This window comes from Bos grunniens, chromosome X (genome assembly GCF_055505025.1).
Source record: "Bos grunniens cultivar Pamir isolate PY7600 chromosome X, Bosgru_T2T1.0, whole genome shotgun sequence".
Classification (NCBI taxonomy): Eukaryota; Metazoa; Chordata; class Mammalia; order Artiodactyla; family Bovidae; genus Bos; species Bos grunniens.
The window spans coordinates 8250682-8273651 of NC_141194.1; the positions used below are offsets into that span (position 1 = coordinate 8250682).

General features: G+C 42.0%; 1 protein-coding gene across 4 annotated transcripts in view; it reads right to left on the reverse strand.

Annotated features, from left to right (window-relative positions):
- Positions 1-22970, reverse strand: part of MID1 (midline 1) — a 689657-nt gene that overhangs the window by 395413 nt on the left and 271274 nt on the right. The window contains exon 1 of one of the 4 annotated variants that reach the window (XM_086386885.1): positions 7930-8159. The exons of 1 other annotated variant lie outside the window; for it this stretch is intronic. The gene's annotated coding sequence lies outside the window, so the exon portion shown is untranslated. Of the gene's footprint in view, positions 1-7929; positions 8160-22970 lie in introns of those variants that run through there. 2 more of the 4 variants (XM_086386880.1, XM_086386887.1) reach the window with 2 other exon arrangements.

Genomic DNA, 22970 nt, shown 5'->3' on the forward strand with positions numbered 1-22970 from the left:
TACAGTCTGGCCATTTCCTACCCCTCCAAATACTGACTCACATCCTGTCCTACTACCTCTCGGTTGAAGCATCCTTTTCTCGGGGAAGCTTTCTTTGACTTTCCTTGATTATCTGAATCCTTCCAGTACAATGTCATGGGAACACATAACTATACTTTATAGCTTTTATTCTAGTAAGACTTTTACACTTGTTGGCCTGATATGTCGCCGATGCCTGTCTCCTACACTAGAAGGGTAGGTAGGTCCTTAAGTGCAGGCACTTTAGTGTCAGGATGTAGGGTGATGCCTGGTTCAGACCAAGGATTTGATAAATTTCGTTGAATGAAAGTTGAGTTGCTTCTTTGCTCTTTTCCTGCTCTCTTTCCATTCCTGTATCCTCATGCCCATCCCATTCCTTGTCCCATCTTCACAGGCTCTTGCTCTTTCTTCATCTTAATGGGAATGAAATGCATGCCAAAGCAGTAAATACAGCAACTACACATTGCTCTCTCTAGAGTCATTAATTTCTACTAAAACACTCTTGATGCCTTAAAAGACAATTAAATCATTCTCTAACGCTGAGATTTTAGGCATCCCTGTGGGGTGGGAGAGATGCACTCTATTTCCTGAGTTCTCAGGGTAAGTGCTTTCCTGTTTAACCAGGCTGACACTGGGAGGTATCTTACTCTTGCTGCCTGGGAGGCGGTCCTGATATAACTGTCATTGCCCACCCATGAACCTTCTTGGTCACAGAAGTTCATATTTTTTTCACTTCTTTTGAGTTCTAGGCATTATGTGAAATCAGCCCCCCACATCCGGAGAAGAGAAGTCACACGCTTCTCAAAGGAATGAAAAGGAGGAAGAGCTCCCCCAGGCCGGGGGGAGATCCTCTTTGGGTTCAGGTGGGACTATAGGAAAGTTGTCTGGGCAGATATCCAGGAGATCAGTGGAAGCCACCAAGAGTGTTGCTTCTGAACACACTCGTGGACGTGTGTCAGAAGGGCTAAAGAATTAGCTCACTCACAAGTGTAGTCACTTGGTGGGTATACCTGCATTCCAGGTAGAATCATTAGAGGAAGAAATATAGTTCTGCTTGTTATCTTTTGGTAGAGAGTCAGAGACAGTAGAGATGCCCCCTAAAAAGAAATGCTGTCTCCTGGCACAGAGCATGACAGCATGGTGTGGAAAAGTGCACGCACGACAATTCTGATTGAAACGTGATTTAGGAAAGCTGGAATCTTAAACAGTTTTCTTGCCACATTTTTCATTTTATGTATGCACAGGAGGAAGACATGATTTTCTTTTTAAAAAATTGGTCGAAATAAGCCAGTTTTGTAATTGTTCAATCCCTAAGTCATGTCTGACTCTTTGTGACCCATAGATTGCAGCAGGTCAGGCCCCCCTGTCCTTCACTATCTCCTGGAGTTTGCTCAGATTCATGTCCATTGAGTCAGTGATACTATCTAACCATCTCATCCTCTGCTACCCCTGTCTCCTGTTTGCCTTCAATCTTTCCCAGCATCAGAGTCTAAAAGAATTCTTTCCATAAATGTAGTATAAAATGTTTCAATGCTAAGAAAACACTCTTATGATCTAAAAAGATTTTTTTCTTTCTTAACGATGTATCTTACAAGAGATGATATCTCAAGATCAATGAAAATAAGTCAGAAATACAGAGTCACTTGATCTATGTCTTGATAAAGCCATTTCTGTGGACTGAATTGTGCCCCCACCACCAAGTTCATATGTTGAAACCCTAACTCTCAATGTGATGATATCAGAGATGGGGCCTTGGGGAGGTAACTAGGGTAAGATGAGGTCATGAGGGTGGGGCTGCCATGATGGGATTAGTGCCTTTATAAAAAGAGGGAGAGATTGCTGTCTCTCAGGCAAGTGAGGACACAGTGAGAAGAGACCTATCTACAAGCTGGATAGAGAGCTCTCACCAGGTACTGAATTTGCCGACACTTCGATCTTGGACTCCCCAACCTCCAGAATTCTGAGAAATAAACACTTGATACTTAACCACCTGTGTGTGCATACTAAGTCACTTCACTTATGTCCAACTCCTTGCGATCCCAAGGGCTATAGCCCACCAGGCTCCTCTGTCATGGGCTTCTCCGGGCAAGAATACTGGAGTGGGTTGCCATGCCCTCCTCCAGGAGATCTTCCTGACCCAGGGATCCAACGTGGTCTCTGATGTCTCTTGCATTGGCAGGCAGGTTCTTTACCACTAGCACCACCTGGTAAGCCCATTCAACCACCCAGTCTGTGCTATTTTGTCATAGCAGCCTGAGCTGACTAATACAGCTGCCCTGCTTCCCCATCAAACAGCACTACTTGGTCCCGACTAGCCTTAGCCAGGAGCAAACTCTTGTCAGGGCACATTAGTCCACAGGACACATCCTGTCCACATCATAGGAGCAATATAAGATTAAATGTGACATTCCACTGGGGCAGGATGTAATGAATGAGAGTGGGACAAAGAGGGTGGGATCTGAGGATAACCTTGGGGACAAAATACCTTAGAGACCCTAACACATCAAGACACCTGGAAGACCACTGTTATGAACTAAAGCCAGGGAGATGTTCTACTTACTGTCCGCAAAACGAGTGAATTTTATCCATGAATTTACTAGTCCAGTCCGTCCTACCAGTGCTGTTGGAAAGCTTGCAAGCTATCAAATTACTGAGTGCAAAATGAGTATTTTTTGTTTTGCTTCTAAAATGTGTTACTTTGGGGAAAGCACCTTAAAATGGGGTGGGGGGGACTTACATTTGAGATAACGTAGATTGCTATAGAAGAAGCTGTTATAACAAGAGTCTCAAATGCAAAACCTATAAAGGACAAACAGGGGACACTAAGAAAAGAGGACCTGGTATGAGACGTTAGAAAGTATACCACGCTTCACTGAAAAGCAGGTTTTAAATCACCAAGTGGGCAAAAGTACACAGGGGACACCAATGGTTGCTTTCTACTTCTTCAACCTCTTAATTGTTTACTTGAGAATGCCTCATCCACTCCCATGCATTTCACATCCAACGAATACTTATTGACTGGCCTCCTGCCCAGCACTGTGCTAGGTGCTGTCAATACTCATAACTGTCCAGTGAACTGTGTATTCATGTCTCCAGTGATGGATGAGGAAATTGAATCCCAGAGAAGTTCAAGATGACTTGGCCAAGCCCACCATCCACCACCTTGGAATAAACCTGGGAAACACTGCTATTCTTTTGTTTTTTAGCTTTAAGCCAAGTATATCAGTTCAAGTAAACTCGTTATCCGTTCTCTAGTAGTTTATATACAGTTTCGGTCCCCAAGGCAATACATGATGAGTGTGTCAGTACAGATCTAAATAACTGCACAATTAGATACTTGGGGTGGGGGGTGGATAAATTGGGTTTAAATAACCAAGGCCTCTGCTGCAGAACAATACCTATAAATAATGCAGTTATTTCCTGGCTCCGGCCCTTTGACCAAAATTCCTATTCTGTCACGTGTTAAAACTCAAACTGTCAAATTGAGGAGGTTCTGCTTAATTTCATCTCCGTCTCAAGTTTAGACAAGTGAAGAGCAACTTGCAAGAGAGTGGGAGCAGTCAGAGCCAATCTTTATGCAGACCCAGCTATTAGGTAAGTACCACGCACACTGGAGAGTGCTCCATTCCACAAAGCGCTGCTATCCATTTTTATTTTCCTTTTAAATAAAAAATAAAATCAACTGAACCCTTAGCATTAATATATAAAGCAACTCAATTTCTCTGAAAGATTCACTCACAGAAGATTTCCTTATACGTGACTGCAAGCAATTAATTAAAAAATGGAAATGTATTTTTACACTTAACTAGAAGTCCTAGTCTAGTCATGTCTATTACCTCACCAGCCAAGCTTTCTTCAAATATAAATATATTTTAAATTGGTTTTGCTAATGCCTGAGATATTTGCAAAATCCTACTGACGCAAAAAGTGTGGGTTAGTTGCTCAGTCATGTCAGACTCTTTGTGACACCATGAACTGTAGCCCAACAGGCTCCTCTGTCAATGGGGTTTTCCAGGCAAGAATACTGGAGTGGGTAGCCATTTCCTTCTCCTGGGGATATTCCCGACCCAAGGATTGAACCTGTGTCTCATGCATTGCAGACGGATTCTTTACCGTCTGAGCCACCAAAGAAACCCCCTACTGGTGCAAACCAGTTATTAATTCATGATCCCTGATTCTAAGCCTTACATCTACAACTTAGCAGTAACAGCAGATGCTGTTGCCTGCTTCTTAAGAATCATCACTAGTCAATTAGTAATTTCCAGTGGGTAAAAGCCAGTATAAAACTCTGAAGTTACCTAGTACTCTGAAAATCTCTCTTCTTAACATGGTGCCCTAGGAACCCCTTACAATCCAAGAAAATGTGGTCTTGAAAAATACATTAGCAAAACAGAAAAAGGTATCACCCAGCTCCCTGTTATCTAGAGATGCTCTGTGGGGAGCAAGGGGGCATCTTTCTTCTGTAAGTAACCAAGTTCGTTGGCATCTACTGGACATGTTCTGACGTGGAAATTATCTGGTGAACATCTTGACAGCATGAACATCGTGACCTGTGTGTTAACCTGTTTTCTGCTCACCAGTTGGAAAGCTTTGACTTCAAGAATGTCCCTCAGGATGATCAGCCAAAAAGTAAGTGGTCGAGTAAGTTTGCAGCAAATCGTACTTCACATGCTGCACACCATTCAGGCAATGAGATTACACTTTGCAGAAATGCTACCAATTGCATGAACACTGAGTTTAAATTCATCTGTGTCCTATATACCCGCTTTTCCTTTTGAGTACTTAGCAAAGGACTTCATAAGGCACTCAATAAATATTTGCTGAATGAATGTAACAGGAATTAATAATGCAAAATGTTTTTGAAAAGGTAATTGGTGACAAATGGTAGGCAGAGAAAGCCAAAGAAAGTTCACCAGGGTTAGGAATGATGTGTACAAATTTGGTATAGTATCTAAGGAAAGAATTTACATTTAATAAATAACTTTGGAAACCAGGTTCTTTTGTGTCATTGCCTCTGGACCAGGCCACACTGGTGGCGGGAGAATTTGAGCCAAGCAAACTGTGACAGCAGTTTGAGAAAAAGAATAAATGATGATTAAACATTAGAAAGGAAGCCAAGAGAAACCTTTTGCCATCAGCTTTCTAGGGGATCTTTAAGACTAGAAAAACAATGACAATGACAGCAACACACACCCCAATACTTCTTTAACTTTGTTACAGAACAAAGGGGGCAAACTGAGTGACATACAGAGGACCTTGGCCTCCCCATGATAACATGAAAGATGATAAAAAAGAATAAGGTTATGTTTCATCCGTGTTGAGCCTTGAGGCTCAGGTTTTAACACAGTAGTTGAACTTTCCCTGGCTCTCTCTGTATTCTGGGCCTGGATTGTCAAAGACAGTTTCCTAGCTTTTACACAGAAATTGATCCTATCTGTACAACGCATTGGGGCAAGCTGAGGGAACTAAGTGGTCCACAGATAACCCTCAGGGGGATATGCCCATCCCAGGCACAGCTTGATGGCCCAGATGCCAAGGGGGATCAACTTCTGGGCATGTCTGCAACTCGCTCATCATCTACCAGTACTCCATGGCCCATCTTTCACAAAGCTTTGCCTTAGAGAATGTTTCTCAGGATGATCAGGCCAAAAAGGATACATCAGGTACATTTGCAACAAATCATCTTCATATGCTGCACTTTTTTAGGGTGTCACAACATATATGAGCAAAGGACGATATTAAGGTTCCATTACTTGCTTTTTCCCTCCCATGATTTTTCAGTCTCCTTATCCAGGACACTTACTAACACCTCACAGACCTAAACACACAGCACCAGTGACTGGAAAACGACTAATGCGGCACCACTGCACCTTACCTGCCTTTCACTGGAGGATTAGTTCGGACCCTGAAATAACTTTAATCTTCAACAAGAAATCCTGTTGGGACGCTATGAATACCAAAGCGTTAAATACAATAATCACTCTTATTACCCCCAAATGAGCTGCCCAGGAACCAGAGGTAAGTAAATTCAGGAGTCAGGGATCCCAGTCACTGACAGTAATTCATCAGCCACTGGCAAGAAGAACGCTAAACATGAGATTCCCCAAACCCAAGCTTACCCCCAGCCCTCCCCACCCCAGGAGACAGATTTATCTTTCTAGTTATATATTCCCTTGGCCGTTGATGTAATTAGTGTATAATAACTGTGTACATATCAACTCACAGAAAAAACAGCGGACGTGCTAGTCGACTTGGCTGGGGGCCATCTCTTCAGCAGGGTGAGAAAACCAGGTATAAACATCTGTTATTAACTGTATATTTTAAAAGTGTTTTGTGTCTCCTGGGTTACTGATTCCCATCGAAAGCAGTACAATATCAAGACTCCTATTTTTCTGAGCAGCAGTGAGGAGATAACAAGCTTTAAAACATTTGCATTAGGCTCCTCAGTTCTGCTGCTTGTGTTATGAAATTTATTTACTAAGACATCTGCTGTCTTATACACACACTGTTTTTCTTGGTTTCATTCTCATTGAGATGAGCAGGTTTCATTTAAACTGTGTTACTGCAAATAGTAAGGCTTTTGCAAGTTGAGAGCTCTAAATAAAACTGGCCATAGCTTTTGTTTTTATGAATAAGCAGTTGCCAATCCCTGTATTAAATCTCACTATTAAATGGACTATGACTTGCAATTTTTAAAAAAAGTGGCCATTCGCTCAAACCTGCTTGTTTGTGCTGGTTACTTTTCTTGAAATTAATTTAAGAAATTAATTTCTTTATATGACAAATTGGAAATTGGGTCTGTGCGCCACTTGCCTGCTCCCCAAACCCTTAGGATTAAGTCACTGTACATGACAGAAAATGACAATATTTCTCTGCAAGATGAAAACTCAAATCATTCAAAACAATTATCCAAGCTCACTGAATTAAGAAAATCACCTTGCCAGAAAAAAAAAAAATTGTACCCCATTCCAAAATCATTTTGGATGGTTATACTAGATTTTTTTAAAATAAACTTTCTTTTCAAAAGTTTTACCTAAGCCCCAGAACTCAGCTGGAACGGCTTTTTCTTCTTTCTCACTCAGTTGCCTCTTATAATTGAGCATTCTGCAGTATTACTAAAATTCCCCTGCAAGTCTGTTAAACACTTTCACATTTCCCTGTTTAATTACATTCAGACTTCAATTTTTGTCCACATATAGAATAGAGCCAAATTTTAACTCAATCGACCACAACGCCTTTGACATAAAGCCTTTCTACACAGTCCCTGCCTTATATATAAATAGACATATGCTAACTTGTCAAAATGCAAGAGTGGGCTGCTTTACATTGTCTAGAACAAAGAGCTCAGCTCAGCTTCTTTCTTTTCTCAGTGTCTCAGAAGGTGTCCTTTATTACATGTGCAGGATGGAAGGATTTTTGCTGCCGCATGAATGAAAAATGATACCTTCAGACTGCCTTTTTTGTGACAAATTGCACTTCTACAGACTATCACTCCGCCTGTAGTTTTTGGAACCCCACTTAAAGTTACTATTGACATCCTCAGGGGCTCGGCGTTCTCGCGAAGCACCCCAGGGTTCCTTTCCACTCTGCGGAGTGCAACAAAGATGAGAAAGTTTGCTCATCGTGGTAGGAGAGAAACTCCTGTGTAGTTAAAAAAAAAAGCCAACGCCCCCCACCCCCTCCTCAAACCACCAAAACACTCTAAGGTGCGAAAATCACTGCCTCTGTGGATTCTCGGGGTACAAAACAGGCAGGAAAAGTTGTCTGGAGGTATTCGCGAAGCCTGGTGTTTGTTCAGGAAGGAGCTGTGGGGTGAGAGGCTGAGCGACGCCTCTGCCTCCACTTCCTGGGTGAGACCAGCGAGGCGTGCCCCTGAGCAGCAGCATAGAGAGAGAGATCGGTAAGACTCACCGGCTTCCCCATTTTTCCCAGGACGGGGTTTTTGTTCCTCAACTGTGATCTGGAAGAGGCAAACCTGTAGGTCCTCCAGGCAGCCTGCCTCGGATCAGCTGAATGGCTGGTGCGATCAGGAAGCTTGCTCTGTCCAGCTCGGAATCACTCCCCGTCTCTGGGCTGTGTGCTCACACGCCTCCCAGTCAGCGCAAAAATCCGCCAAACTCAGGTCAGCCTAACAGGTTTCCTTATATAGGTAAACACGAATTGCATTCCTGGTGAAAGAAGTTAACTAGGAAGCCCGGTAACCTGGTTAACTCTACACACGCCAGAGTGGCTCAGCGTCAGCCAGCCTGAGGAGGCTTTGGTTGCAGTACAAAGGGATTTGTGCAATTTAATTAAAATCATCTTTATTCCAGCAGTCTGTAAAATTGGCCCTTCTAGTGTAACTGTGAGTCAACAGCTAGTGTTTTATATCATGAGCTATGACCGACCTTCTATTATATAAAGGCACTGTAGGGAGAAAAACCAAAGCATAGGATATTATCAGTTGTCTTTTATGTTTTTAAAACCAGGGTAACTTTTCTTGAAATTATTTTCAAAGAAGTGAATAGAACGTATGATGGGACGAGAATACCAATAAACCTCTATCAAGTAAGACCCCCTAATGCCTTATAGGAACATAGTAACTAATAGTTATTCAACTTTTCCAGGCCTTTAGTAGATAATACAATAAGATCATTTAGAGTTTACTCCTTTTACAGTGCAGTAATTGCCACTTTTTTTTAAAGGGTGAAATGACACATAATATCTATTTATTCCCTGAAATAACCCTCCTGAGCCCACATATTAAAGTGTTTGATGGTTTCAGGAAAGAAATCTAAGACTTGTGAATTTGCATAATTACATGGAAAAAAATTTAAACAAACAACCTCTTAGACTTAAGAAGATAAGAAAATGTATCTTTAAAAGTACTCTGTGGAAGGTTTAACTCTAGGCTCAAAACAGTTTTTAAATGTAAGTATGTAACACATCCATTGTCTAATAATTGGCTCTTCTCCTCTACATTTGGCTACAATTGGCTCTTCTTCTCTACACAGGCCTGTAGAGAAAAGTAATAATTCTTTTTAAGTCTAACCAATTCCACTGAAGTCTCACTATGAAGAACAGACTCAAGACTTAGTATCTGAGTGCTGGAGGTGAAGACTGCCTGCTAAATAAAGCTTATCTTAAAATGAATCATTTGTTTCTATTTCATCCACTGGTTGACTGCTCCTTGAGTAGTGTGGATCTTAGCAAAAATAGCTCAGTGTTGTGTCTTTGGTCTTTGCTCAGGGAAGAGGAGAGAATGAATGTTTACAGGCTACTGAAGCCAGCACCGACACAAACCTATCATGAAGGGTTTCTGTTAAGAGCAGGAGACTGCAAAACAAACAAACAAACACCACAGGGGCATTTTCCACCAGGCAAAGACTTTTCCATACCATTTTTCTTTATATCTCTACCAGAAGCGTGTGTTATTATTTCCTATTCAAGATAACAAAATTGACATGCAGTGATAAGTGACTGGTCTAAAGTCTCATTTTGTGGCAGATCCAAAATCTCAGATCTTCTAGAATTTACCTCCAATAGAATTTTCAAAAATAAAATCCACTTGAAGAGACAGAAAAACATTCAAATGGCAGATTTCCATGTTCAAATATCATTTTTAAGAATCATATGTCCGGAGAATTTAAAGGTAACATACCAACTGATTAAAATACTTTTATGAAGTCATAACTTACTGCTAAAATGATTGCCTTTACCTGACTCCAGAATGATCCTAAAATGAGATATTAGGTGCATTTTTATTGAATATAAATTTGGGTTATAAAATATTATGAAAATATAACTTTGCAAATATTGCACACGTTTTTCTGTTCAGAGTACACACATTTCTATGATATCAAGTTAAGACTCATCTTGACTGCCCCACTGGAAGGAATATTAGTGTTTTCTATTTATTGGGTTTTCATTAATCTTAAATAAAACTCTGTGTGCCATGCTAGGTAAATGGCTTTCACTAATATAGTCCATTTATGATCCTGCGCCCTTTATGTTCTTATAATTCCCACTGAAGCAAGTTCTGTTTGTGCAGGAACTTTAGACTTTATTAACATGTTGATGCAAGACAAAGAATGCATTTTTTCTCCAGGGCAGGCTAAACCTTTAAGTGCCTTAAGCTGGCTTCCAAATTTGTTCTTACAATTCTAAGCAAACAGTCATTTGGGCTTTAAACATAAAATATCTTAGGCTATAATTATTGAATTGAAAGGTCAAAATGAAATTTGGATATGAAAGTAGCCTATTTCAAAGTGGGAATATAACCCTCTGCTAAATCCATCTTGGATGCCTCAAGAAATGGTTTGGGAAAGACAGGGTCAGGGAAGCAACATGAATTCAACCTAACCATAGAGGACCCCAATGAGAGAGTACATACAGCTGAATCATTATACCATGCCCCCCAAATAGCATTTATGGGAAATGAAATAAAATACAAGACCTACTTGAAGGGGAGAAAATATCATTGTGGTTTAAAGAAAACATCAGGGGATAGATTTGAGAAATCCCCAATGACATATAACTAATGAGTAGCTGAGCTGTAATTCAAATCTCGGTCCATCAGACTCCAGAACATTTGCTCTTTCTACTGAAGCCTGGGTGCACCATGCTATCTGAGAAAGAGCAAATGCCTGAGAAGCAGAATGCTCCCATTCTGGTTCCATCTCTTCGTGGTGTCACCTTGGGTAAATTACTTGTAATGTTTCTGAGCCTCACCTCCAAAACAGACATAAAAAGGGCTGCCTATCTCAAAGATGATGGAAAGTATCAAATTCAAATCATTCCATGTATTTTTTGATGTTTCTATGGTCTGGGCATTCTGCTAGGTCCCAGGAATACAACCAGGAGCAAGTGAGGCATGTCCCAACTACATCTTAAAGAAAGCCTGTGCACATGAATATTATGGAATGTGAAGCTCTAATGTTTCCCTAAATTTCTCCTAACAGAAGGATGTTTCGTTGAAAGCTCCACATCAATACAGAAGTGAAAGAAGGAAAGTGTTAGTCACTCAGTTGTGTCTGACTCTGTGACCCCATGGACTGTAGCCTGCCAGACTCCTCTTTCCATGGGATTCTCCAGACAAGAATACTGATGTAGGTAGGTAGCCCTTCCCTCCTCCAGGGGATATTCCCAACCCAGGAATCGAACCCACGTCTCCTGCATCTCCTGCACTGCAGGTGGTTTCTTTACCATCTGAGCCTCTAGGGAAGCCCCAATATAGAAGTATTAATAGGCAAATGCCCAAGCTCATTCTCTCACTATAGTGAGTGCAGGTTACTCTCAGTAGCCGGAGGCCGGTCTTACCATGATTAGAAGTGGTGAATCTGGGCTGAGTTAACTTAAAGTAAATATTAGGGAAGGTAAAACCTCCATCATAATGACTATATCCTTATATCAAACAATAGAGGAGAACCAGGGCATTCAATTGAAAAATACCTTGAAGGTGCTTAAGAAGTTGGATGTACATGGAGTTGTTTTTATTATTAGTTCATATATAATACAGCTTCCCAGGTGGTGCTAGTGGTAAGGAATCCACCTGCTAATGCAGGAGATGCAAGAGCTGTGGGTTCTATCCCTCATCCGGGGAGATCCCCTGGAGCAAGGAATGGCAACCTACACCAGTACTCTTGGCTGGGAAATCCCATGGACAGAGGAGCCTGGTGGGCTACAATTCATGGGGTTGTAAAGAGTTAGACACAACTGAGCACACGCACATATATAAAAACAGGATGCAAAAGCATAAAAAAGATTCCCTAAATATGTTAGCCAGTTATCTATTGATCTATTATTAAGTAACTTCTATGCAATAAACATTTAAGTGGTATGCACAGTGGATAAGGTTCTGCGAGGGATATACACAGAAAAGGATCCATAGGAAAAGAATGGTCCCAAGCTTTAATGGAGCTTTCTAGAAAAATGTTATGGTGCTCAAGAGCTGTTATCAGGCAAGATGGGTGAGGTTATGCTCTGGAAACAAGCCACCCCCAGGTCTCAGTTGCTTATAACAACAACGGTGTGTTTCTCACTCGTGCTGCACATCTATGCAGATCTCTAGGGAGGGGTCTCTATTCACAGTCACTCAGGAGCCCAACCTGATGAAGGTTCCTTTCAACACGTACTTCCACAGTTGCCAAGACAGGAAACGCGGACCTGGTGAATCATGAACTGCCTTTCAAAACTTCAGTCCCTAAAGGATGCAAACTTCCGCTCACCTTTCACTGGCCAAAGCAAGTCCTCCAGCCCTCCTTAATTTCAGAGCAAGACAGGAAAACCAGAATACATGATGAGCAGACACAACAGGTATGGCAAACCCATCCGCTTAGAGGAATGGGTCCGTTAAGTAAGTAGGCCATGCTCATGACCACTATGGTATCATGACTGGCATCTGAGGTTTGGCCATCACTGACGAGATCCAATTGTCAGAGGAATGGGAGCTTAAAAGTGGATTCAGATTATCAATGGTTCTGGCAGAACCTTGAGGGAAACAGTGACATTTTAAAAGGATGTCCTGAGGCAGGCTCTTCTTAATATTTCCATCAGTTGTTTGAGTGATGAAATAAAAGACAAGTTGATTTAATTTGCAGATGGTGCCAAATTGGATAGCTAACACCTCAGAGGACTGTGTTATAATTCAAAATGACCTTGAAGAGATGGGGGAAAATAATGTTAAGAAAGAAGCTTGGGTTCAATAGTGATAAATAAAGGATGGAAATGAAAGATCTACAAAATGGATGGGAGAAAAACTATATTGGGCCATTATTAGCCTATAAATTGAATATATACTGGTAGCTTAGCACTTTTACTTGTAAAGCCTGTGGTATGGGGATGTAAGCCATGTAAACACAGGGAAATAGGTGTTCTTAAAATATTTCTTTACTGGAGATTCACATTTTTAGAAATAAGAAAACAGAGCAAATTCAGAAGCAAAAGCTGAAATTTCCAAAAGACTTAAGTGCCTTAGGTCAGGAGTGGGCAAATTTTTTTTCTGTGAAGGGCAAGATAGTAAATATTTTTGACTTTGCCAGCTGTACACCTCTCTATTACAGCTAACTCTATTCAGCTACTGTGGTCCAAACCAGCCACACATAATATGGAAATGAATGTGTGTGGCTGTGTTCCAATAAAACTTTATTCACACAACTGGGTGGCCAACCTTGGGCTACACTTTGCAGACCCCTAGTCTCTACGTTATGAGAACTGTCTCAGAATGGCAAAGTGAATTTACTGCATGTGCCCAGAGGCAAGAGGAACCCTATTTTGGCCTAGTTCATTTAATAGTCCTTTACACACAGGTGCTAGTGAATAAATTGGTGAGATAAATTAAATTAAATTAGCCAATAATGTTATTCCACTGGTTTCCTTATTATATTCAGAAAGAACTAGACTATGTGATCCTTGAAAATATCATAAAAATAAAATCTAAAATATAATTTGCCTTTTCAATGTGTTAAATATTTATCAGTTACATTGTTTTTCAGGTATAAAAATATTAATGGTGAAAAATATAATGAAACCTAGAAAAGAAGGATTATGATAATGAAATTTCAGGGAACAAAAATTTGCAAAGCAGAATATATACATCAGTTCAGTTCAGTCACTCAGTCGTGTCCGACTCTTTGCGACCCCATGAATCGCAGCACGCCAGGCCTCCCTGTCCATCACCAACTCCCGGAGTTCACCCAAACTCATGTCTATTGAGTCGGTGATGCCATCCAGCCATCTCATCCTCTGTCATCCCCTTCTCCTCCTGCCCCCAATCCCTCCCAGCATCAGAGTCTTTTCCAATGAGTCAACTCTTCACATGAGGTGGCCAAAGTACTGGAGTTTCAGCTTTAGCAGCATTCCTTCCAAAGAAATCCCAGGGCTGATCTCCTTCAGAATGGATGGGTTGGATCTCCTTGCAGTCCAAGGGACTCTCAAGAGTCTTCTCCAACACCACAGTTCAAAAGCATCAATTCTTTGGCACTCAGCTTTCTTCACAGTCCAACTCTCACATCCATACATGACCACTAGAAACACCATAGCCTTGACTAGACGGACCTTTGTTGGCAAAATAATGTCTCTGCTTTTGAATATGGTATCTAGGTTGGTCATAACTTTCCTTCCAAGGAGTAAGCATCTTTTAATTTCATGGCTGCAGTCACCATCTGCAGTGATTTTGGAGCCCCCAAAAATAAAGTCTGACACTGTTTCACGTTTCCCCATCTATTTCCCATGAAGTGATGGGACCGGATGCCATGATGTTCGTTTTCTGAATGTTGAGCTTTAAGCCAACTTTCTCACTCTCCACTTTCACTTTCAGAATATATACATATCATGCTTTAATTTTTCTTCCCAAGTTCTTTGTAACAAGATGAGGTTGATAAAGCAGATGTTGTCTTTTTCAGTTGTTATTTAGTAGCTAAATTATGCCTGCCAGGCTCCTTTGTCCATGGGATTTTCCAGGCAAGAGTACTGGAGTGGGTTGCCATTTCCTTCTCCAGGAGATCTTCCTGACCCAGGGATAAAACCTGAGTCTCCTGTATTGGCAGGCAGATTCTTTACCACTGAGCCACTTGGGAAGCCCAGTGGTGAACATGGAGACAAGGAGAGGTTAAGTCAGTTGTCTGATGTCACCAAGCTAGTGACGATGGAGAATAAAATAGGACCTGGGTTCCCTGGGTTTATAATTCTAGACTATGATAAACACCAAGTGCATAATAGGATCTAGGACAAGATAGCTGATACAAGATGCAATGGAAGTGCTGCAGTGTGTCCTTTTGGCTGCCTGAGGGAAACCCAGCACTGTGAAAATCACCTCTCCTTCCCACCCCCACCCATGTGCCCCACACAGCCCCTCCCTCTCCAATCTAGTCTGCTTTGAAGTCAACCCCCAGCCTCTTCCTTCTTTGATAAAGCCCTGAAAGCTAAAGCCTAGTAATGGGTGAGTGTGTGTCCAAACCCCGGAGAAGGAAATGGCAACCCACTCCAGTATTCTTGCCAGGATAATTCTATGCACAGAGGAGCCTGGCGGGCTAAAGTCCATGGGGTCGCAAAGAGTTGGACATGATTGAGCTACTGAGCACGCATGCTCTGACCATGTCTTTCCTGTTGCCTCCAACCCTTCCAGTTTCTCAGCCTCCGCACCACAGGTCAGGATCATTCCTTGTGCTGGGGGCTGCCCTAGGCACTGTAGGCTGCTAAGTAGCATCTCTGGCATCTTCCCACTGGATCCCAGTGGTACTCTCTCTCTCCTTAACCACAAGTCACAACTGGAAATCTCTTCAGACATTGCCAAATGTTCTCTAGGGGCTGGCAGCACAAAACTGCCCCCTGTTGAGAACCTCTGAACTAGATCACTATAATTGTCTTTTTTTTTTTTTTAATTGGTGAGACCTTTGATTCCTCGACCGGGGATTGAAACCAGGCCCACAGCAGTCAAACTGCCTAGCTCTAAACACTGGACCACCAGGGAATTCCCTGTACTTGCTTCTCAATTGTTCTCCCTACTTCTGCCCTTGCCTCTCCACAGTTTATTTTCACAGAGCAGCCCAAACCATCTTTTAAAAATATATATCAGATCATGCCATTCCCTGCTCAAAACCTCTAGCAGTCTCCTCCTATGACCAGAACACAGTTTAGTTTTCATACCATGGCCCACCGAGCTTTCCATAATCTGACCTCTGCCAGCCTTCCCCAGACTAACCTCAGAGCATTATGTCCACCCACGTTGGTCTTCCTTCTCTTCCCCCATCATACCCATCTTGTTCAGACCTTAGGGCCTTTGCACATGTTCTTCCACTGCCTGAAATGCTCTGCTTCGTGTGGTAGGCAGAATAGTGACCTCCCAAAGATGTCCACATCCAAGTCTCTCGAATCTGCACATATATTAAGTTAAATGAGGGGGAGGAGTTAAGGTTGCAGATGGAATGAAGGTTCCTAAATCGCTGACCTTAAGATGATCAGCCTAGATTATCCAGGTGGGTCCAAAGGAATCACAAGGTCTTTAAAATGTGGAAGGGGGAGGCAGAAGAATCTGTGTAAGCATAATGTCATGTGAGAGACTTGACTAACTACTGGTGGCTTGGAAAATGGAGGAAGGAGACCATGAATGGGGTCAGCCTCTAGAGGCTGGGAACAGATTCTCCTCTAAAGTTTCCAGAAGGAATACAGTCCTGGAGACACCTTGATTTTAGTCTACTGAGACTTGTGTTGCACTTCTGACCTGAAGAACTGTATGAAAATAATTTGAGTTGTTTTAATCCACTGAAGTGTGTTAGTAACTCAGCTGTGTGACCCCATGGACTATAGCCCACCAGGCTCCTCTGTCCATGAATTCTCCAGGCAAGAATATGGGAGTGGATATTCCCTTCTCCAGGAGATCTTCCCAATCCATGGATAGAACCTGGGTCTCCTACGTTGCAGGCAGATTCTTTCCTGTCTGAGCCACCAGGGAAGCCCCAGGCTGGTGATAATTTGTTACTGCAATAATAGGAAACGGATACACTTGGTGTCTTCACTGCTGCTGCTGCTGCTAAGTCACTTCAGTGGTGTCCAACTCTGTGCGACCCCATAGACGGCAGCCTACCAGGCTCCCCTGTCCCTGGGATTCTCCAGGCAAGAACACTGGAGTGGGTTGCCATTTCCTTCTCCAATGCATGAAAGTGAAAAGTGGCCCCTAAACCCTCAGAATGTATGCAAAGGTTTCCTCCGGGAAGAGGCCATCCATGACCAATGACAACCAGGAAGGACATCTCCACCTGTCCCACCTCCAGTGGTTCCATCTCAATTGTCCTATGTTATCACCTTCACAGTTTGGATCACTTTCTGACGTTGCCAAAAGGAAAAAATGATAACAAACTGAAAAAAAAAAATAAATGGGGTGGTCCTTTTATATGCCTCAGAACAGGAATATTGGAGAAAGAACCAGGTTTGGATTAAGGAAAAAACGTTTATATTGGATGAAAAGACATTCTTGACGGTAGTTGGAGTAATTGCACAATGAAACTCGCTGCCAAGGGGGCCACAGAGGACGAGATTGTGGCAACACTCACAAAAGAGATTAGATAACTCAAGTCAGGAAAGTAAGTGGAGCTCAGCCGAGAGCATTTACTTGATGACCTGCTTGTTCTTCCTCCAGCTTGAAAATGTGTGGAGCACAAAGCAATGAATCACAGGACAACATCTGCATGTAATTGCATTTCTGTTCCAATAATAAATGTTTCAACTGCTATACTATTTATGAAAGCTGTTATCATAAAGAGCCAAGTGGGGGAAATTTGAAACACAAATGCTTATCTTAAGAAACCTTTCCTGTGCAATTCAGTGTCCAAGTACCCAAACACCCAATTTGCTGGAGCGTATGAATTGTCCTGGGGAGTTTATTTTTTGAAATTCAATTTGAAAGTGATTTTTAGGTATCTGGGTCCCTATAAAAGCCCTCTGTGTCACCCATGGTTTTCTTAATATATTTTGAAACCGAGGAGGAACAAAGGCTAGAAAATTGTTCACTACTTCCCCCACAGACCTATTGTCTGAATTTGGGGCCCATGGTCAATGAAGGAGAGAGGGTGTTTTGCACTTTATCTTTAGTCAAGAGTGCTTACTCTCAAAACAGAAGACTAGGATGACAGAGTTCCCCACCCACGTCACTCCCACAAAACACCCCACACTTCAGGATTCGCAGCCTTTAAATTGCTTGCAAAATGCCAGGACAGTTTAAAATTATTAACTGCCGATACAGAAAAGACTAGGAAATACGAGAAACTTGTGGTTCCTCGGATCAGCCTGCCACCTCACCTCCCCACAGTTGGCAGATCATTTTTCTGGAGGCACAGGTCTTGGCACTAGAGAACCTAGCTTCTCTGTTCAACATTCTCCGTGCCCCCAGGGCCACCAGCAAAGGTGAGCGATCATTCTGGCCTTTTCAGCTTAGCTTGGAGGGAATGAGTGGTCTGAAAACTTCAGCAAGTTGAACTTTTAAACAGTTCACTTTACTCTGCAACCTGCAACTGCGTCTGTCAGCAGCGAGAAACCCACTGATTTGGATAAAGCATCAAAACTCGGTAAAACCACAGAGAAAAGAAAGCTAGTGCTCATAAAAGGCTGCCTCTTTCTATGTGGTGAGGCAGGTGTTTCGAGATGATGTTGTTGAGAGTTTCCCTTTTAATGAGATGGCAACTTACCACAAAGGAGGGAAATTCTCAAATGCAATGAAAACAAGCAATTTGACAATACTAATTCTAAAGTGCCTCCCCATTTCCCAAGGTCTGCATCGCTGAACTCCTACATGCTTACCTCCCACTTCATTAGCACTGCTTACAACACTACAGTTACATATATAAATCATAAGAAAAGTTCCAACATCCTTTTAGGAGGATGAAAACGTATCCCAGTTTTCCAAAGTTATTTTTAATTCATTCTTTAAAACCCAATCAATACGAGTGGTTGGACTGTAGACTGGTTAGTATCTAGGTTTCTTAAGATGTCTCTTTTTCCCACCCAGCGACCCTGACCTATATATATGAGGGTGGAGACAGAGAGATATTCATTCAGTCACCAAGGAATACCGATTACATACTATGTGTCACATACACACTCCTATTCTGGGGTACAGAACAGCAACCTAATTAAAGGTTGGAAGAGTTTCAAAAGTTAGGCTATAGTGCAAATATAAAATATTGCACTTTCTTGTTTTTACATTAAGAGCAATGGACATTCTGTGGCATTAGAAATCAACTAGACTGCATTAGCAGTGATAAGTGATGCTGATAACATGTTACAATGTGATGAAAAGGGCACTTCACCTCCTTGGTATCTTTCCCCAAACCCATCACCCCAATCTAATCGTGAAAAAACAAGAGATAAACCTAATGTCTTAGTCCATTTGGGCGGCTCTAACAAGATACCACAGACTGGGTGGCTTATAAACAACAGACATTTATTCTTCACAGGTCTGTGGGCTAGAAGTCCCAGATCAGGCTCCCACCATGGCCGGGTGTGACCACCCTCTTCTGAGCTGGAGACTTCTTGTATCCTTACCTGGTAGAAGGGGCTGGGGAACTCTGTGGGGGCCTCTTCAATAAGGGCACTAATTCCAATCATGAGAATTATACCATCACATTGGAGATTAGGATATGCATGCTAGGAAGACAAAAACATTCAGACTGTGGCAGCTAAAATGAGTGACATTCTGTAAAACATCTGATCAGTACTCCTCAAAACAGGGAATATTTTGGGGGGGGAAAGCGAAGACAAAGAAACTCACAGCCCAGGGGAGCCTAAAGAGACCTGATGACTAAATACAATGTAGTGCTTTGGATGGGATCCTGGAACAGAAAGAAGGCACTTGTGAAAAAACTAGAACAATCCAAATAAAGCCTGTAGTTTGTAATGTACTGATGTTGCTTTCTTACTTTGACAGAAGTGCCATGGTAAGGTGAGACATCGACATTAGAGGAAACCAGGTAAAGGGTATAGAGGATCACTCTGTACTTACTTTGAAACTTGTTAATCTAAAATTATTCCCTCAGTTACTAAAAAAAAAATACAACATGGACTTCCCTGGTGGTCCAGTGGTTCAAAATCTGCCTGCCAATGCAAGGGACATAGGTTCGATCCCTTGTCCAGAAAGATTCCACATGCTGAGGGGCAAGTAGGCCCGTGTGCCACAATTACCCTTGAGATGAAACAAGAGAAGCCACCGAAAATGAAGAGTCCCCACTCCAAGATTAGATAGTAGCCCCCACTCGCTGAAACTAGAGAAAGCCTGCCACAGCAATGAAGACCCAGCACAGCCAAAAATACAATGAATAAATTAGAAAACAAACAAACAAAACCCAAACAAGAACAATAAAACAGAGCACATTCATTTTACACTGTGACCAGAGAAGGAAAAATAAGATGGAGAAAATATCCATCCAAGAAGGACAGAAACCAGGGGCGGGGACAAGTGAAGAGCAACAGACAAAGAAATAGACAGGTGGGCTCCAGGAATGTGTTAAGAGCTCTATTTTCTTATGCGGCTCCCCGCTATTCTCTTAAGCTATAGGGAACAGAGAAAAGGATAATTCTTTTAAAGAACTGAGAGATTTGATGCAGTTTTGAAACATGTTAGCATAAGGAGAAATTTCTCTGCCTTTATTTTCAAATATTAGGTCTTTTTTTCTATGTGATTCTCAAGATTCTGCAGGTGTGTCAAGATAACTTTGGTTTACCGAGTTTTTCAGGAACCTTGAAGAGTGGTGGTGGTTTAGTTGCTCAGTTGTGTCCGACTCTTGTGACTCCATGGATTGTAGCCCACCAGGCTTCTCTGTCCACAGGGTTCTCCAGGCAAGAATACTGGAGTGGGTAGCCATTTCCTTCTCCAGAGTATCTTCCTGACCCAGGAATTGAACTTGGGTCTCCTGAATTGCAGGCATATTCTTTATCAACTGAGCTATGAGGGAAGACCCTTGGGATCTTCCCTCCAGGAAGATCCCCTGGAGGAGGGAAAGGCTACCCACTCCAGTATTCTGGCCTGGAGAATTCCATGGACTGTATAGTCCAAGGGGTTGCAAAGAGTCAGACACAACTGAGCAAGTTTCACTTACTCACTCACCTTGGAGACACCGATCACCAAATTTCTGACACTGAAAGCTGTCATTTGCCAAAGAGTTGCTCTCTGAGAATGTCACTCTCTCTAGTGTCCCAATGCCACCAAAGAGACATTTAGAATTGACCTTTGATTTAGTCCTAATAAGCACTTCTATTTAGAAATCAATCTATTCTTGGTCTATTTGAGAATATATATTCAGTTCAGTCACTCAGTCATGTCCAACTCTTTGTGATCCCATGGACTGCAGCACGTCAGGCCTCCCTGTCCATCACCAACTCCTGAAGCCTACTCAAACTCATGTCCATCATGTCAGTGATGCAATCCAACTATCTCATCCTCTGCCATCCCTTTCTCTTCCTGCCTTCAATCTTTCCCAGCATCAGGGTCTTTTCCAATGAGTCGGTTCTTTGCATCAGGTGGCCAAAGTATTGGAGTTTCAGCTTCAACATCTGTCCTTCCAATGAATATTCAGGACTGATTTCCTTTAGGATGCACTGGCTGGATCTCCTTGCAGTCCAAGGGACTCTCAAGAGTCTTCTCCAACACCACAGTTCAAAAGCATCAATTCTTTGCTGCTCAGCTTTCTATATAGTCTAACTCTTACATCCCAACATGAGTACTAGAAAAACCGCAGCTTTGACTAGATGGACCTGGTGGAAGCAAAAAAAAAAAATGGAAAAAAAGAGAGTAAAAAAAAGCCCCTAAAGTTAGATTATGTTTTCACAGTTGCATGCATGAACTCTTTGGGGTTCTTTAGAAGAGTCGCCCCAGTGTTTCACAGTGGTTTCCCTGACCATCTAACCCCACAGTTCATCTGAACTAATGCACAATAAGAATTTCTGCAGACCACTGTGCACTTGCTTACACTTTGCATGGTATTTTCTAAAAATGACTTGAAACAGTAGCACCTATAAGTGAGGATAGTCTTGACTAGGTTAAAATGTGAGCTATTAACAGCCAATCAAAAGCATTTAATTAGTGTGTGCTCTGTGTGTGTGTATACTCAGTCCTGTCCAACTCTTTGCGACCCCATGGACTGTAGCCCGCCAGGCTCCCCTGTCTATGGAATTTTCCAGGCAAGAATACAAGAGCACATGGTCATTTCCTACTCCACGGAATTTTCCCAACCCAGGGACTGAACTCGCATCTCTTGTGATTCCTGCATTGGCAAGCAGATTCATTACCACTGCGCCACCTGGAAACCAGGTCCAAATATGTATTTCATGGATAGGATACTCACATCTAGCTCTCCAAATCTTTTACTGAGATTGACTGGAGAATCCACAAACATACTACTTGAAAGAAATCTCTATCTTGAAACTGATTGAGATTTTGGTAAGGGGAGCCATGCTGAAAGTGGGAGAAGAGGGAGATAGAGCTGGGAAGATATCTCAGGGGACTGCATATTTCATCTTGAATTAATTTTATATCATAAATGTGAAGTTCTTGTAAGCTTGGATTTAAAATTTAATTCGGCAAATTACATAAACTTTTTAGCAAGAGCCAAAGCTCTAAAGTACCCACTTATATTTGTTTTCCTTTTCCCCTGAAACAGCATACCAAATCTGAATCTGATTAAGTCTGCTGAATTTGTTATCAGTGCTACGAACTATGTATTCTGTACAGAAAATTAACTTCACTTAGAAATGCATGTTTTGGTAGTTTTACTCCTAAAAAATGCTGATTAGAAAGGCAATAAATCCTGGGAGAGGCCAAACTTCATTTTTCCCAATAATGAAAACAGGGCTGGATTTTGAGGATGAAGACACATGATGGCTGTACATTAAATTTGCTGTCAATAAGGGATGCTCTGGTTTTTCTCTGCTGAGCCCAGCACGTGGTACTTAGTATATATCTAGCTTTCTTCTTACGTATGCACCTATCTAGCTAGCTATCTTTGTATGTATCTATCTCAAAGTTTCTCAGCACTGTGTGTGTGTGGGGGGGGGAGAAGGGTGTGGGGAGGTGGGTGTGTGCCTGCACACACGCTTAGTCACACAGTTGTGTCCGGCTCTTTGTGACCCCATGGACTATAGTCCACTAAGCTTCTCAGCACTATTGACATTTTAATCAGACAATTCTGTGTGCATGTATATGTAGGGGGCTGTCCTATGCATTGTGACAGCCAAGTATGTGTTCAGATATTGCCAAATATTCTCAGATGGTGGGGACAGAATCTCTCTCACTAAGTATCCCTGTCTCTATGTATCTACATACCTATAAAAGAAATGAATGAACAAATTTTATAGTAAAACATACAGGCTTCAACCTGACATGATCAACAAAGAAGGTAAGGAAGATTAGTAGGATTTATCTCATATCATACATAGTATATACCTATTACAGTGCATGTGTGCTCAGATCAGTTCAGTTCAGTCGCTCA